We start from the raw sequence: 18,361 nt of genomic DNA, 5'->3' as shown, positions 1-18,361 counted from the left end.
AGTGAAAATAAAAGAGGATGTATACGAGCTCTGTGACCCTTTCCATGCCTAGGTATATACCCTACAGAAATACCTAAGTGTCTTCATCAAAAAATACGTACAGCATGGTTCATGGCAGCATTATCAGTCATAGCCAGAAACTGGAAACACCCAGATGTCAGAAACACCCAGATGTCCAGAAATAGTAAAATGAACAAATAAATTGTGGTATATTCACGCAATGGAATGCTATCTAGCAACAAGAAGGAACAAAATACAACCACACACCACAATGCGACCAATCTCACAAACATTCCATTAAGTAAAAGGAACTAGGAAAACATGTACATCTGATGTGATTCCATTTACTCCAAAGGTCAACAGCAGGGAAAACGAGGTGGCAACATTAGAAAGCAGGTTAGCGTTTACTCAGAGGATAAGAGCCAGAGTAGTGGCTGCAGGGGCATGTGAGGGGCTTCTGGCAGGATGACAGTGTTCTGGTTGTTGAAGTGGGTCTGCATGAAGTAAGTCTGTTTGCTTCATGAAATGTCATTGAGCTGCACGTTCATGATTTGTACACTTAGCTGTATGCAATAAAAAGTTAAATAAAAATAAATTAAAAGTTTTTTTACAGTAATAAAAGAAGGGAGGGAGAAGAGAAGAGATGAGAAAAGAAAAGGGAGGGAGGGAGGAAGGAAGAAAGGAGGGAAGGAGGGAAGAAGGGAGGGAGGGAAGGAAGGAAGGAAGGGAGTTTGCAGCTGGTTCTCAAACTTGACACCATGGAGGCTGGATAATTCTTTGTGGTGGGGCTGTCCTGTGCATTATAGAATGTTTAGCAGCATCACTGTCCTTACTAACCAGATGCTAATAACATCCCCCTCCCCATTGTAACAATGGAATGTCCCCAGACATTGCTGTATGTCCCCTGGGAAAAGGGAACAAATAATTCCCATCCGAGGATCCCTGGCCAAGAGTGTATGCAATGCTGGGTGAAGCCCCAGGTATCAGGCAGGTGTACCTCCTATGCATGGACAACTGATGTCAGACTGGCTGTTGCTGAGGGATGTCTGCACCTGAGGCCAGAAAAGGACAGTTCCTTGGCCCTCACAGCAGGGAAAATTAATGGTCTTCAGGCACTTCCTGGAACTTGCTTGGGTGGTGGTCAGAGGTCTCCTCCTGCTGAAGCCCTTATTGTCCACTCCATTCCCTACCCAGCTGGGAGAGTCTCAATCTCATCTACATGCTGGAAACTCTTGCTGCAAGTGTTAATGTGCCTTATCTCAAGTCCCTGGTCTTCTGTCAAGACCAATGTCTTTGGAATGTCAGAGCCAAGAATGCCCCAAGCCATGTATTGCTCTCCTTCTACAGAGACCACCCAGCCTGGCCTTTGCCCACCGAGAAGGAGATGACTCTTATCTCTGCCCCCGATACTTACTTTGCTTTCTTCCTGTCTCCTTTCTGGTCTTTACTCAAAGGACACAATTTTCAGTGGGGTTTTCGCTGGCTGACGGGTCTACAGCTACAAACTCTCCACCCTAAAACACTTCAGCACCCTTCACTGCTTTATTTTTCTCCTTAGCACCTGTTGCTAATACGTCTTTTTAAATGTATCTTATTACTGATTGTCATTTTTCCCCCAGTGTGTAAGCTCCATGAAGGCAGACATTTTTGTTTCCATTTTGTTTCCTCCTGTATCTCCAGAGCCCAGATGTAATCCTGGCTCATAGTTGGTTCTTGGGAGGTTTTTATTAAAGTAGTGGGTGAATCTCTAACTATTTGAAATGGGAGTGTTGCTGAACACCAGGTATTCAGCCTAGGTCCAGTTGCTCCCTGGACAGAAAGCCAATCACTGAGACATTGAGTATTGCCAGGGAAGAAGGCTTTATTGCTGGTGACATCAGCTGAGAGACAGAAGGCAAATCTCAAATCCGTCTCTCCAACTGACTGGTTAGCGGTTTATATGGGAATTTGTCAACAAGCAGCAGGTGGCCAGATGAGGGTTCTGTTGTCTCCATGTCCAGATGCCATGATCTTGAAAGTTCAGTTCCATGATACTCTCTGGGAGAAAAGTTGGGCTGGTTTCAGAAAGAAGACCTTTAGAGTAGAAGTAAAAACATTTGGCTCAGAAGAAAAAAGAAAACCATGTCAATTAATACATCATTACATCATCTTCCCTCAATAGCAATAGCACAAAGATTGCAAGACCTTGGGACTATGGGATACTTCACACAGTAGAATCATGGTGGCTTCTTCCTTCACACTCACAGCAAGAAGAGGTTCAGGGCTTCCTTGGGTCACAAAGAAGAGAGCTTTTTCTTTTATTCTCTAAGCTAGCACTGTTCACCAGGACCTTCTGTGATGACAGGGATGTTCTGAACCTGTGCAGACCAATATGTCAGCCCCCAGCCACTGTGGCTTCTGAGCACTCCTAGTCTCCTAGTATAGCTGGTGCAACAGAGGAAGTAAATCTTTAATCTTACTTAATTTTTTTTTCTTTGAGATGGAGTTTTGCTCTTGTTGCCCAGGCTGGAGTGCAATGGCATGATCTTGGCTCACCACAACCTCTGCCTCCCGGGTTCAAGTGATTCTCCTGCCTCAGCCTCCTGAGTAGCTGGAATTACAGGCATGTGCCACCATACCCGGCTAATTTTTTATATTTTTAGTAGAGACAGGTTTCTCCATGTTGGTCAGGATGGTCTCGAACTCCTGACCTCAGGTGATCCGTCTGCCTCGGCCTCCCAAAGTGCTGGGATTACAGGCGTGAGCCACCAGGCCCGGCCACTTAATTTTAATTAATTTAAAATTATAGAGCCACATGTGACTAGCAGCTACTACCTTGGACAGCACAGGTGTAAACCCTGGTTCCTACATGGGCTCAAAGCCTGAGGATTCTGCCTGTCCTTCCCAACTTTTCATACATTCACCCCAGAATGCATCCAGGCAGGCCTCACTAGTATACCCAATCTTTGTCACTGTTAGAATCCTCATTTGCAAGCAACAGAGAGCAACTCTGGCTGATTTATGCAGAAATTGAACTTATTCAATTTATTAAAAGGATATTGACTAGCATGAATCTCCAAGAGAGGTGGAAAACCACGTAAAGAGGCTACGGAACCAGGAATGATGTCAGAGATACAGCAGACTTTTCTAGCCCTGACGCTGTCACGCCCCTCCACCAGCAGCAAAACACAGACATCATGAAGAGTGCCAGGGACCCCTGACTGCTGGTCAAGACCTCTGTGCCACCAGGGATGGTACCCTTACTGGATACACACGTTAAATATGTAATGCTGGACTGAAAATATGTCATGAGGTTGTGTTTGAAATGCACATTTTGGACAGCATTCCTGTTAGCCTAGTAAAGATTACTGTCTAGCATTGCTAGATATTAAGCAAAGAACCCTCCAGCTCAAAGCAACCAGCAAAGCTAGGCTTTTGTTGAGAGACTGAGAGGGAGGAAGGTTTTCGTCATCAGTTATCACCCACCTTGGAAGATGAAATCAAAACTGAGCCATTCAGAAACAATGGGTGGATTTCATCTTGGTAAGCATTCATTTCTACCTGTTCTTTATGGAGTGCAAGGATAATAGAACAACTCCTTCTCTGGGCACCAGATGCCCACCCATCAGGCACTCACAGTGATCAGTGCAAATGAGAAGCAGTCCATCAGAATGCACATTCTCTGGCCTGGCTGAGGAGTCTCACTTAGCAGATGTTCCATTTTCTGGGGCTGCTGTAACAAATTGCCACAAACTTAGGTCACTTTCCACAGCAGACAGTTGTTCTCTCACAGTTCCAGAGGCCAGAAATCCAAATCAAGGTGTAGGCAGGGCCATACTCCTTCCAGAGGCTCTGGAAAAGGATCCTCCCTGCGTCCCCCCATCTCCTGGTGGCTGCAGGCATCCCCTGGCTTGCAGCCCCATCCCTCTTTGTCCCCTGCTCCCTGTAGGTTTTGTCACTTCCCTATCTATCCTTCTGGAGGTTTTAAGTCAAATACAACTGCATAGTCTTACTTTCCTCTGCACTATGGCATTCTATGCACAGATTCCTGAAGGACTCCCTCCGAGCACATAAACCCTTTTGCTACTGAGTCAAAGGGAGAGCCAGGGGTCCTGAAGGTGGCAGCGGGCTGTATCTGGAGGCTGAGGGCAGCGACAACCTAGAAAGCAATAGAGAAGAATCCCCATCAGCTGGGTTGGTTTTCACAGTGGGAGCTGGGCACACAGGCCCTCCTGTATTGCCTCTGACTTTTCCACTTTGGAATCTGCCTGGCAATCTCTCCATATGGGCAGGGAGAGCACCCGCTGGCTTCTTTGCATAGCTGTGTTGTAATCCAGAGCTCACTGAAGGTGCTTGTTCAGCCAGCGCCTGGTGACTCTGATGGAGGGTCATGGGCCTGTGGTGTGCAGCATGGCCCTCAGGCTGATCTGTGCCAACAAGGAGAGGCCGGGCAGAGCCAGGGGGCTGAGCTGTAGAGCACATCCTTGGTCCTTCCCCTGGCAGCTTCTCTCCCCCTCCTCTCCTTACTTAGGCACCTCACGGGGATGGGGGTGATTATTCGTGGATTGTGGGTGCTTCTGGGGCAGTGTGTTATATTTTCACTTGCTGGTATATAGTTTGCTTTATAATTACTCATACAACCCATTTATATATCTGATGTTCATTGGTATATATGTTATATTTCACAAACAAAAAGCTCAGAGAATTTTTTTAAAGGCTTAAGCGTGACTCACTGAAGGTTAGTAGAATCAAAAAGCTTCATGGTCCAAAGGAATGAATCTCTAACAGGGAACTTCCTCAATAGTTCGGAGGGAGGGTAGACAGGTAGTGGAGCTGGCTGTTTTCCTCCCTTGCCCCTGACTCTCACGTCACAGCACGTGGGGAATCCTCAGAATCTATGAGCATCTTCAGGAAGCAGACAGAGTTAAGCGCACCAGAGATTAATTGAGGACTGCAGTTGTGAAGGATAAAGAAAAGATGGAGCAGGAGTAGGCAGGCTGAGCTTCAGGACGCGATGCAAGTCTGGTCCCTGGGAAAGGAGGATGAGGTGGGAGAACCGGGCAGGAAGTGCCTGACTGCAGGAAGCACTGAGAATCCTCGGGCAGCCAAGCAGGAAGTGCTGCCACACAGGTTGCCCATAGAGGAGCCTTTCATGGAGTCCCAGCAGCCACCCTGCACCTTGGCCATGCTTGGACACTGACCAGGTGGCTTCTGAAGGCCCCTGAGGTCAGAAGCTGTGGTGAATGACCCTCCTTCTGGTGACTCCCTCTTGAAGGGACATTTAAACAGCATTCCTCCATGACTGCCACCCTACACTGCCGCATAGACCTCATCAGACTACACCCGCTGGTAGGGAGAGGGTGCATTAGTCCGTTCTCACGCTGCTGATGAAGACATACCGAAAACTGCGAACAAAAAGATGTTTAATTGGACTTACAGTTCCACATGGCTGGGCAGGCCTCGGAATCATGGCGGGAGGTGAAAGGCACTTCTTACACGGTGGCGGCAAGAGAAAAATGAGGAGGAAGCAAAAGCGGAAACCCCGGAAAAACCCATCAGATCTCGTGAGATGTATTCACTATCATGAGACTAGCACGAGAAAGACCAGCCCCCGTGATTCAGTTACCTCCCACTGGGTCCTTCCCACAACATGCAGGAATCCTGGGAGATACCATTCAAGTTGAGATTTGGTGTGGACACAGCCAAACCATATCAGAGGGTGACTGCATGAATTGGATGTTTGCTACATGCAGGCAAAAGTCTAAGGAGTTTGTATATATTAACTCATTTACTCTTCAAACCACCCAATGAAGTTGGTACTATGATCACCATCCCTGTTTTGCAGAGGAGGGAACCAAGGCACAGAGAGGTTAAGTGACTTGTCCAAGGTCACACAGCCAGAGAGTGAAGGAGCTGGAACAATGTTAACCCAGGACATCCAGATCCAGAGCCTAGCAATGCCTCAGCTTTATCTAGAAGGAAAAACTCACACGGCCATTTGGGCCTGGGGTCTCTTCCTCCCGCAGAAGCTCTGAACTCATCCTATTGGTGTCTTCTAACACTACTGTGTTTTTTCCATCCCTATTTAAAAGGACTTAATTGTGTTTATGTTTGGTGATAGTAGTTTTCCATCTCTGGTAATAGTACAAAGTTGTGTTTTTTACATGAAACAAGAAATTGATTATTGAAGTCTAGTTAATAGCATGCACTCTAGAGCATCGAGGGGTAAACAGATGTTTGCAACTTCCTTTGAAATGAATCACAAAAGATGAATAGAGAGCTGGGAAGTGGACAGATATGAGATAGAGCAAACATAGCAGAATGTTACTTACAGAAGCGAGGCAGTGGGTATATGAGTGGGTACTGTACAATTTATCTTTCTCTTTGGTTAACATTTTTCATAATAAAGTCTTGAAAAAATTAATCAAAATATTGAGAACTCAAGACAGTGTGTGGGTATGGCAGTAATTCTGCATGTAGATTGAGCACTGCTGAAGTTTGGGAAATACTGCTTACATCTAAGTGTGTCTATATAAGAGCCAGGGAGTGCTTCCCCAAAATTGGCAGAGGAGATAGAAGAGTCTGAATGAACCAAGCAGCTCATTACGTTCCCTGGCACCTGAGCCAGCCACAGCCTCTGGGGAGGATTCACCTGAGCTGAGTCATCGCCCTCCTGCTGAACATCACAGCTACAACCTAAACAAGACCAGGGACATTGTCTGCAAGTATGTTGTCTACTATCCAAGACTTTGAGATCTGAGTCATCTTCCCAAACCCAGGAATGCAACCAAGAAACCAGGTCAGAAAATAAAGCAGGCAGCGTGTCTCGGCCCCACCTGCCAAAATCAGGAGGAAAATAAAACTTTCAGGAAGTTTTCTAGGTGCCACACAGTGAACATGGAGCAGCCAGTGCTGCTCAGCGCATGGGTGGTGTTTGTTTAGGAGAGACAGCACGTGAGCGCCAAATGCTGGGAGATGGGAATATTCTGCAGCAACAAGAAATTAATCTAGTCTTAAGAAATAACTGCCTTACCAGTTGGTAAGCATAAAAACGCTGCCAAATACTTGTAGATGAACTCTGTCTAATAGCCACTGAGCCCATGCTATGGATATACTACTCAGATTCCATTTCACAAATTCCAGCCATAAGGATTTCTGCCATATCTGAGGACCACCTGTATTGTTATCAATACTTGTATTGATGCATTCATCTTTATCTCATCATTAGCAGTAATGCCGTGAAACCATAAGAAGCTGGCATTCATTATGTGCATTAGTTATGAACATATGTTCATTATATGCATTAGCTATGAACTGTGTTCATAGCTAATGCATAACATAATGAATGCCAACTTCCTATGAATAAGGATTATTCCAACCATATTAAGTCATTGAACATCACAGTAACCCTAAAATGCAAGTACTGTTATTATCCCAGTTTTACAAATGAGGAGACTAAGGCAAGGAGAGATTAAGCAACTTGCTCAACTATAGCCACAGGGCTACTGTCAGGCTTTGAACCCATGCATCCAGCTCCAGAGCCTGTCTCAGAATCTGCACTAAACTTCCTTATGCTCATCCGCCTTCAAAGTCATGGTGTGCACCACCAGCCACCCTTGTCTATGAGCTGAGAAACACTCCAGTGAGGTCACCAGAAGTCAGACAAGCTCTTGCTCTCATAGTCTCATAGTCCAACAACCTGCTGCCCTCTTTGAGATGTTGGTAGGACTTCTTTCCCTAGAAGTTGGAAAAAAGTCACAGATATATATCTGCAAAGCCAAGGAAAACTTCCTACTCAGGAATTTGCAGAGAGTGCCTTGGCAGAAGCAGGTGAACTGAAGCAGTTTGATAGATGGTCTCTAGTGAAAGAGTTGGTGGTCCTGTTGGTCAATAAATACTGAGTGGGAATATGTCTCAAGCAGAAGTCCCAGAATGCCTTGTGCTTCACAGCCTGCCAGGGTGACCATAAAACCAAAGGGGAAGCCCAGCACGTATAATGCAGGAAGGTTTCTTTCCAGAAAAATGTTAGAATGAAGGGCCCATGAAGCATTTGGCAAAAGAGCCAGTGGTGTGATAACTCAACATTATTTTTCATTGTTATCAAGTCAAGAACTATCTTCTAGAACCACTGTGCCTGGTTGAGCAGGTTGTGCACTGCAGGAGCTGGGCAGAAGGCTGCCAATCACACAGATGTCCAAGTCTGGAAGAAGCAGCTCTCACTCCTTCTTTCAGAAGGATACCTTGGAGCAGTGACCTGGGTCAAGCTTGGGTACCCTCTACCAACAGGATCCACTGGTGCAGGGGCCAACAATGGCCATTTCCTATTACCTAGGAGATTACAAGCATGGAAAAGGCTGTAGATGACCTCCTGAATGTAGGTGGACCGTCCTGTGGTTGCTTTATGCTGATTACAATCACATAGACAGAAGGTCAGGGTGAGAGTTGATGAAGAGAGGAAAGCCAAGCAGAGGAAGGCTGACTCATTCCCATGCATGTGGAAGAGAAATATGTTTTGTCTGTGACATTTCCAGAAGCATCTTCTTCCCTGTAAGGCACACAGGCTTGTTCTGCCTCTCCCAGCCTGCCACACCTCCAGGACTTGGCGAATGAAAATGCACTTGTTTGCTCATCTGTCCACGTTGAAAGCAATGGATTCTCTTCCTCTTCTTTCCTCTTGTGGCCTCCCTTTGGTCACTGTGAGGCGATAGCAGTGACCACGATGTGATGACTCACTGCCCTCTGTGGACTAAGATGGGTGGAAGGTCTGTGTGTGATGTAGGGACCTTCAGGGATAGAGTATTCTATTTAGAGCCACAGATCTCAGTAGGGACATAACTGTCCCCACACCCATGTAAGTATCTGGCACATTTTCAGGAGTGATTATTTTTTGCAAGGATCAAGGCATATTCTTGCATTTCATGGTCAGAAGTCAGAGGTACTAAATGCCCTGCAATGTCCAGGACAGGCTCATGTGACAAAGGATTGTCCTGTGTTCTGGTCAGGTACAGTGGCTCACACCTGTAATCCTAGCACTTTGGGAGGCTGAGGCAGGAGGATCACTTGAGTCCATGAGTTCCAGACCAACCTGGGCAACATGGGGCAACCCCATCTCTACAAAAATAAAAAAAAATTAGCCAGGTGTGTTGGTGCACACCCGTAGTCCCAGCTACTCAGGAGGATGAGGTGGGAGGATTGCTTGAGCCCAGGAGGTCAAGGCTTCGGTGAACTGTGATTGTGCCACTGCACTTCAGCCTGGGTGACAGAGTGAGACTATCTCAAAAAAACTGCTCTGTGTTATTCACAACTTGTAAATGTCCCATCAAACTAGAGGGGAAAGCTGTAGTTATCTGCACTGTAGTTTAATATGCAGAACCATGAATTTTTCACTAATGTAAACTCAGGGTTAATCAGGGAATATTTTGTCTTTGTTATAACTTTATAGAGAGTTGTTCCCCACACTGGAAAATGTCTTCAGCAGCTACTAAGTGTCAACCTGCATTCAATCTGCAGCATTTACAATGACTATGAAGAGACGTTTTCTCATGTGGTCATGCTCGAATGGCATGTTGAAATACATATCATTAAATTACAAATGCGTTTTACTTGATTTGATATCCAGTTAGAGCATTATATTAATCTTAATAAAATTACCTTGTATGTACGTGACATTATCTGTGAATTCCATTTCAGCGTTGTAAAAGGGGAGCTTTAAAATATTCATTTAGCAGTGGAGATATCATATCTGATAGGACTGAGAACCACTGGTTTCAGAAACTTTCTGTTTGTTTTTCTCTTGTTATGGTTTCAGAAATTTGGTGCCATTTCATCTTTCCTATTAGAGCTCTTGCACATGAATTCTCACTTTTATCCATTCATTCATCACCCCTTTCTTGTGTGCCTACTATATGCCAAGCACTGTTCTAGGTGATACGGTAGATAAACAAAACGGCTAAGGTCTTGCCTGCCATCTCAATTAGTCAAGATCAGTTAGGGGATGCTGAGGTAACAAACAGCACCAGAATCTCAGCATCCTTCCACAACATGCCTCTATTGTTTAGGCAAAGACAGCAGTGGTGACTGTCCAGGGCTGGCATTCCCCATGCAGTGACAGCTCAGCATCCCAGATGGCCTTCATGTTGAGGCACCTATGTCGTGGGCCTCCCGGGCAGGAGAAGGAGACAAGAAGAGTGTACACTGGCTCTTAAATGTTTCCAATCAGAGGTGACACCCATCACTTCTACTCCCACATCATTGGCCAGAGCATGCCACACACCCATACCACACGTAAGGAGGCAGAGCATGCCCTCCTCCAATCTGTCCAAGAAGGGGAGAGAAATGGGAGGAGATCTGTGTCTGGTCGTTCTCAACCTTCTCCCAAGCCCACAGACGTCTTTCAGGTATGGTGACCGCACCTGCTAATGGCAGTTTCCATTGTATTCATCAGAGTATAACCAAGAGACAGAATCTGCATCAGTCATTTGTACAGAGAGATTTTAGCATAAAGATGGTTAACTAGGCCAGGCGTGGTGGCTCACGCCTATAATCCCAGCACTTTGGGAGGCCGAGGTGGGCAGATCACGAGGTCAGGAGGGGAAACAGAGGCCTGGGTGACACCCTGGAACCCGATGCATAAAGCAGCCACCATCCCGGGTGCTGAAGGAACAAAGAGTAGGTTGGAATTATCCCAACTTGGAAGCTTATAGATACCCTGTGGGTCTGGGAGCCCCCTCCAAGGAGAGCTTGCTGCTCAGCTCTTGCTGGCTCCTCCAAATCTGGGCATGGAAGCCAGACCTCCGAGGTGGGGACACGGGCTGGCTGATGGTATTGTCCGTGAGGGAGTGAAATGAGGCTGGTTCTGCAAGTGCTGGAGAAACTGTGAACTGGATCCAGTTGCTGCTGTGGGAAGGAACTGATGCTGTGGGGTGAAGCATTACTGCCCTAATGCTCATGGGAACAGCAAGAAGACAAGGAGCCCAGGAAGAAGAGATGAAGGAGCAAATCCCTCCTCTTCCTCCAGCCTGGAGGCCTCCTTCTAATTTCCCTCACTGGAAGAGCCTACAAGAAAACAGCTGGTAAATCAAACATATGCTGATTCTGTAGGGTCACAAAACAGCATGGAAGGGTGGATTTGGAGCTCCGAGACAATAACTGCCTTCCACGATGTTTACTTTCGTAAATGTGCTGACATGTATGCCTCCTGTGTCTCATTTCTACAAAACAAAAATCAGTAATTGTTGTTGCCCTATGCCGCCACACTCTGCTTCTGGTTACCTAAATGTGCTGGGCAATGCAGCCTCTATCTTCCCAAGACCACAGCCTTGATTCTGCAAAAGTTTCAAGGGTTGTAAACAGGAAAGTGGACATTTGGACCAAATATGAAGCATGTATTAACTTCATCTTCACTTTTGCAGCTGGTTCAGGGTCGAGAATATTTTATGATCCCAAAGAAAAGAAAAAGATCTTCAGTAGTTTTCAAAAGTGGATTGTGGGTTTTGTTTCCAAGGAGTATTAGACTTAGAGAAAGTTTTAGCAAAAGGAGAAACAAAATTCAACACCTGGTAGCAGAAGAAACATCAGTCCATTTAGAGATTTTTTTTGAGGTTTCCAGTTTTTCCTCTTTTTTTTTGTCCATACATGTGTGTATGTGTGTGCATGTGTGTGTGTGTTGTGTGTGTGCATGTGTGTGTGTGTGCATTGTGTGAGTACATGTGTATGCATGTGCCTGCGTGTGTGTGTGCATATGCCAGTGTGTGAGTGTGAGTTTATGTGTGCATTGTGTGCATATGCCAGCATGAGTGTGCATGCATGTGTGCATTGTGTGTGTATGCATGTGCTTGTGTGTGCATGTGTAAGTGTGTACACGTGTGTGCATGTGTATGTGTGTGAGTAAAGGTAAGGGTGTTTTTCCAGCAGGCTCAGAAAGAGAAGAGTGAGTCTCTGCATATGCAAGACTCATTTGCCAGTTCACTGGCCTGATTCATGAACGCAGCCTCTGTTTACTTTCCTTTGTGCTCCTTGGGGATTACAAAGGTATCAACAGCACAGAGGGAAATGGACTGAAAAATACCCAGGCAAGGGTCATCTCTGCCACCTTCTCCATCTCACTCCCCAAGTGTCTAGGCTGTCATAGACCTGGCTTGTTTCCATTTTCATTCCATTCCATGAAGAGAGAGAGAGAGAGAGAAAAAAAAAAGCAGCTTTGAATCACAAATTTTATCATCTACACAGAGAAGCGGGGGATTATGAATCATGGAGCCCAAAAGACCGGTGGTTTCTCTATATTTTCAAAAATATTGTTTGCATCTAATTGTTTTTATTTATAGTCAGAAATACGTCAAAGGACCTGGGTTGCTGTCAGCGTTTTTCCTCGTATTTTCCACAATTCCACTATCAGTACAAATGCCATTGTCCCTGGAATATATGATAAACGAACTGTCACAGCCTAGGTAGAAAAAATAAAAAAAAACAGCATGAGGTAATGAAACAAGCAACTACCTTGGAGTGAGAAAGCCTCCGCCAGAAAGCCTGCCTTCAAACCCTAGATCTGCAGCTTAGTAACTAAGCAACTGCGGGAAACGTAGAGTGTAGCTCTGACTATGAGGAGTTTCCGTTTCCTCTTGTAGACAGTTCTCTAACCTGGAATGCTGGATTTGGAGCCAGCTGGGGTTGTTGATTCTTTTCTTGCTTGGTGCTCACATTTCCAGGGGCTGCAAATTCAAGTGCTGGTGGCAAGACAAGAGGGAATGGTGGGGACTCCAGTAACTGGAGACCACTGACCTGGTCATACCAGCTACCAAAAGTGATGGTGGCACATCTCTTCCCAACTCTGCATTCAGTGACTTTGGGTTGGAGGCATGAAATCACAAGTGTTTATACTACAAGAATTGGCAAATCGACAAATGCTCGAGGCAAAGAAGCTGCACGGGGCTGTTTGTTGGAGGCTCGGCCAGGACAAACCAATGGGCCATGGGCACTGCAGAGCTTAGATCCTGCCACCGACTGGCACCACAGAGCTTAGATCCCTGCCATTAACTGGCACTGCAAAGCTTAGACCCCTGCCATCAACTGGTGCCACAGAGCTTCGATCCCTGCCTTGACTGGCACTGCAGAGCTTAGATCCCTGCCACCGCCAGGTGCTGCGCAGCTTCAGTCCCTGCCACCGACCCCCAGACAGCTGTCCTTTCCTCAGTGCCTCCCCCTAGAATTTGACCCTGAGCATTTGAATTCCATTTCATTTAGGTTTAGTTTTAAATTGACCTTTTCTCTTTGCATAAAAGAAAGTTACTGGCCAAGGGAGTCTTAGATGATAGTTTTCTTAACTAATGAGACTTTTTACATCAGGAGACCTCTACAGAACCAGCAAGATGGCTTATCCAAGTCACTTAGCCTCAGCTGCCTCATCTGTAAGACATGGGCAATACATTCATTCACTCAAGAAAAAAATTATTGAGGCCTTATTATATGTCAAGCATTGCTGGAAGATAGAATTGGGCTGGATGATTTTTTAAAGCAACTTTGTCCTCGGAAAGACAGAAAGATAAGTTCTGCACATTCACTGCCATCCTCAGCTGACTGCACTGCATCAGTCAGACATAAAAACCCACGGCGGAGATTCTCTGAACTGACCTCAGATCACCATGAGGCATGGCCTGGCAGCCAACCCATCAGCCTCTCAGATGCTCTCCAAGTCTTCTGCAACTTGCTGGGGTCACCTTGACCTTCAATGACCTAATTAAAGTGGGTTTGGCCATGCACAGTGGCTCACACCTGTAATCCTAGCACTTGGGAAGGCCAAGGCAGGTGGATCACCTGAGGTCAGGAGTTACCAGCCTGGCTAACATGGTGAAACCCTGTCTCTACTAAAAATACAAAAAATTAGCCAGGGGTGGTGGTAGGTGCCTGTAATTCCAGATACTCAGGAGGCTGAGGCAGGAGAATTGCTTGAACTGGAGAGGTGGAGGTTGCAGTGAGCCAAGATTGTGCCACTGCACTCCAGCCTGGGTGACAGAGTGAGACTCTGTCTCAAAAAAAAAGATAATAAAATTAAATAAAAAATAAATAAAGTGGGTTTCGTTCCCACTTTTAATGGAATGCAACATCTGTCCTTCCCAGGATGTTGCAGATTTCTGCCAAGGTGGGACTGAACATAGAAGAAGGTTTTCTGACCTGCATCTGCTGAGAATTCCTGTGTTCCTTCATTTTCCTGCAGACTGCATAGAGCCATCTGGAGGTGGAACTGTGCTGATGTTCAACACGGCCACCCGTGTGAACAGCAATTGCTCTTGGTGGGCTGAAGGGTCCACATGTGGCTCCTCAGTCTGGCCTGGGCTTCCTATGACACAGAGGCTGGCTTCTGTGAGGGGGCATCTGAAGGGCTAGTGTTCCAGGAGCATAGGTGGAAGGTTTTTTTGTGACCTGGCACCAGAAAGCTCAGACTTCTGTCAAATTCTATTGGCCGAGTGCAGGGGGCCAAAGGAAAACATCTCCTTTGCCCTCTGAAGTTTTGCTGAAAAATCAACTCAAAAAAGGCAGGTTAATAGGAGAAATGGCGTAAAAATTAATCAGCGTGCATGGAGAGAAAATCGCAGAGTTGTTACCCCAACCTGACGCAATAAGGTGTACAGACGGTTATATACCCTTCTTCTTAGGGGAAAGGAAGATGGGAGAATGTGGATGATTTTAGAGGGGTAGTAAATGATTTTTAGAGAAATTCAATGGGCTTCAGGAATGTACAGTGGCCTGGGGCAAAGTCTGTAGGGCCTGCACAGCAGGAAATGCTTTGTGACAAAAGTCTGTCCGGCTGTGTTGACAGATTTCCATCTTTCTTCCTGCAATATGAATTCAGTGGATAAAAACTCAGAGAAGACACCAGAGGCAATTGTTTTCTTCCTGTGGGATCCAGACTTTAGGCAGAAAAGGGAACCTCAGAGAACTTTATCCTGTGCTTTAAGGGAGACAGAGGATTGAGAGAGGGTAGGAGGGTGATGGTTGGAAGGTCAGAGAGACCTTGAGGCTGCTTCTTCAGTTCAGCATGTCAAGAGCACATATTTTGAGATGTTGGTTTCTGAGCCTCAACACAAGCAACTCACTAAGGCCAGCCCAGATTCAAGATGAGGGCATTAGACTCCACCTCTCCAGTGGAGACGTAATAAGGTCACTTTGGCGAGGACGTGAGCAGGCAGGAGAGACTGTTGTGGCCATCTTTGGAAAATCCAGTCTACCACATACGTTCACCTCCCAGAGTCTCAAGGTTCTTTATCTAGAAGAAATGGAGATGTAATAACACCAACCTCACAGGGCTGTTGTGAAGAACAGTGGAGTTAGTGGAATTAAAATACTGCCTTATCTTACTGTAAGACTCATTTCTTGGTAGAGACCCTAGAAAAAAAGGCATCTGTGCCCGAGTAGGTTGGCACGAGGACATTTGTCACTGCATGGCTTGAAAAAGCAAAATACATGAGAATGCAAGCTCTGTGATCATCTCATCATCATCATCACTATCATTCTTATGAATTTTGGTGCCCAGTTGTTCCAGCACCACTTACTGAAAAGGCTGTCAAAGACTTTGGCTTCATTGAGTTGCCTTTACTCCTTTGTCAACAATCAGTTGGCCACATTTATGCAGGTCTGTTTCTGGGCTGTCTTTTCTGTCCTATTCATCAATTTACCTATTCCTTCAGCAATGCCACGTTGTCTTGGCTATTACGGTTTTCCAGGCAGTCTTGAACTTGAGTCACGTCAGTCCTCTGATTTTATTCTTCTGGGTTGCATCCTCACAAAAACTAACTTAGAGTGGGCCACAGAACTAAATGTAAAAGTGCAAAACGATAGAATTCCTATAAGATAACAGAGGAGAAATTCTAGATATCATCGTGTTTGGTGATGACTTTCTAGATAAAACACCAAAGGTGTAATCCATGAAAGAAAGAATTGGTTACCTGGACTTTATTAAAATTAAACAAACACTTCTGCATATGCAGTTTTTGTTTGTGAATACAAGCTTTCAACTTGAAGGGAACCAGAATGTTACCCAAAAATATGTTTTTGACATAAGAATTATGTTGAGTTAAACGTGATTAATAAGAAACAAAGGCAGGAAAAGTTCTCTCTACCCTCTCCTTTTCTACCTAAACGGACGATATAAACTGTCCTTTACTGGAGATAACTCTAGACTATGATTAGCCCAGAAGTGACACAGAAAAAATCTGCAAACAAACCTTTCTCCATTAGTTTCCCCCATATATTTACCTTTCTGTAGTTTCTCAACCATTGGAGGCCTAAGGCCATTTCCTTTCTCCTGTTATTTCTCTATAAAATTATTGTTCTTTGTGGAAGATGCTACATACACTCAAATTTTAGTCATCTCTTTGAGTTACTCATTCCTAAGTTTCTTCTATGGATATAGGCGATGTAAATGTTCATAAATATGTTTGTTTTTTTAAGGAAGAAAAAGAAACATACAGAAGAATGTGCATTCATTTAGAGAGTCCCCTCATCTGTCTAACAGAGAGTCATAAAAGCTGTGTCATGGGGCTTAAACGAATACATTTACAAACAGGGCTGAGAATACTGGTTCTTAACCGGGGGTGCTCTTGCTGCCCAGGGGTTCTTTAGCAATGTCTGGAGACACTGTTGGTCGTCACTGTTGGAGAGAGGGATGCTACTGGCATCCGGAGGTGGAGGCCAGGGGTGCTGCTCAGCAGCCTACACTGCCCTGGATAGCCTCCTACAGCAAAGAACTCTCCAGCCCCAAATGTGGACAGGGCAGGGGCAGAGAAACCCTGGCCAGGACCAGCGCCTGGCATGTGGCAAGAGCGGCTTGGGTGGCTTGTTAGTAAAATGATTTCCTATCAGACTGCTCATCAGTGACTGTGAGAAGACAACTGAGATCTTATGACCCAGGCCACATGGTGGACGGTTTTGAGGACAAGGAAAAGAGAACATTCACTGAATGCATTATTTCCTCTGACCCAGGAAAGGACTGAAAGTGGAAATTTGAGGTTGTGTAAAAATGTTGTTTTCATTTAAAAATAACAGAGCTTCCTGGGAATTTGAATTTCTGATTTTAGAAGAAAATAGGCTATAGAATATAGACTATATACGGAATCTTCTGGTATAGATGATTCCAAAAACACCAGAATATCCCTGTTCCATGTCATAACTAAGAGGCCCACTGTGGCTGACAGGGAAAGAGACTCAGACTTTCTTCCAGAAAGCGCTGTCGCTCAGCCTCCAGGAGTGCTGGTAGCAGATAGCCCCCAGCGCTTAGCTCCTTGGGGTCCCTGTGTTTTGAGCTGAGTCCTGCTCTTTTTCAGGTAGCCCCAGCTATTGACAAAGATGGTGGTTCAAAGGTCTGGCCACTTTCACCAAAGTGGGGCTCCTCCCTGAACACCCAGTCTTTGCCTCCAGACCCCTCTGGTGAGATGGCAGAGATGTTGTTGGGTCTTCCTCTTGATCCAAGAGCTCCCGCTGCCATCCTGGGTCCTTCGCTTCCTCCTTCACAGATATTACGGCCTAATGGACCTTCTGTCTCAGCCTCTGCTCCCCAGAGACCTCACGATCCCACTGTGGCATGTGAGGCATATGAGGGCCGACTCTGGACCCAGAACGGCCTGGATTCCAATCCCAGATCCAAGGCATCCTAGCTGTGTGAACTTTAGCAAGTCACCTAATCTCATCGTGCCTCAGTTTCTCATCTGCACAGTGGGGATTGTAATAATGCCTACCTTGCTGGGTTACTGTCAGAATCAAACAACTCAGTGCGTGTGCACACCTGGGAAGGCTGCCAGGTAGACAGTTGTCCTCAGTGGCAGCTTTAACACCTCTGATCTATGAAGCCCCCACCAGGAGCTGGCTCTCCCCTGGGTTCCCAGCTAGCCTCCTCTCCATGCAGTCTGGCAACTTCCTCCTGGAATAGGAAAGCAGGCTCTAGGGACTGAATGGCTGACTGTATTTGCCTGCACCGTTGATTGCAGTTTCCTAGGGTTCCCATAAAAAAAAATACCAAGGAGCAGGTGGCTTACACAACAGAGCTTCATTTTCTCACAGTTGCAGATGCTGGAAGTCAGAGATTAGGTGTGTGCAGGTTTGGTTTCTCCCTGGCCTGTGGGCAGCTGCTTCTCACTGTGTTCTCCCATGACTGTTCCCCTGTGCATCCCTGGTGTCTCTCTGCCCTGTGTGCCCTGATGCCCCGATCTCTTCTTCTTAAAAGGAAACCAGGCTGGGCACAGTGGCTCACACCTATAATCCTAGCAATGTGGGAGGCCAAAGCAGGCAGATCACCTGAGGTCAGGAGTTTGAAACCAGCCTGGCCAACATGGCAAAACCCCATCTCTACTAAAAATACAAAAATTAGCCGGTTGTGGTGATGCTCACCTGTAGT

The 18,361-nt window shown here is 45.9% G+C and overlaps 1 protein-coding gene and 1 long non-coding RNA gene across 2 annotated transcripts in view; one reads left to right on the top strand and one right to left on the bottom strand.

The window, feature by feature from the left end:
• TMEM132D (transmembrane protein 132D) overlaps positions 1-18,361 on the top strand; it is an 824,298-nt gene that overhangs the window by 785,715 nt on the left and 20,222 nt on the right. The gene's annotated exons all lie outside the window — the stretch shown is intronic.
• LOC129010414 (uncharacterized) lies at positions 1,842-5,483 on the bottom strand. The gene is made up of 4 exons (XR_008492996.1): positions 5,417-5,483; positions 3,993-4,138; positions 3,617-3,712; positions 1,842-2,073 (listed from the first exon to the last, which is right to left on the bottom strand). It is a non-coding gene; the product is annotated as an uncharacterized LOC129010414 (long non-coding RNA).

The sequence above is a fragment of the Pongo pygmaeus genome, chromosome 10 (assembly GCF_028885625.2).
Source record: "Pongo pygmaeus isolate AG05252 chromosome 10, NHGRI_mPonPyg2-v2.0_pri, whole genome shotgun sequence".
Lineage (NCBI taxonomy): Eukaryota > Metazoa > Chordata > Mammalia > Primates > Hominidae > Pongo > Pongo pygmaeus.
The sequence above is the reverse complement of the archived record's forward strand: the minus strand, read 5'-3'. Positions and strand labels throughout refer to the sequence as shown.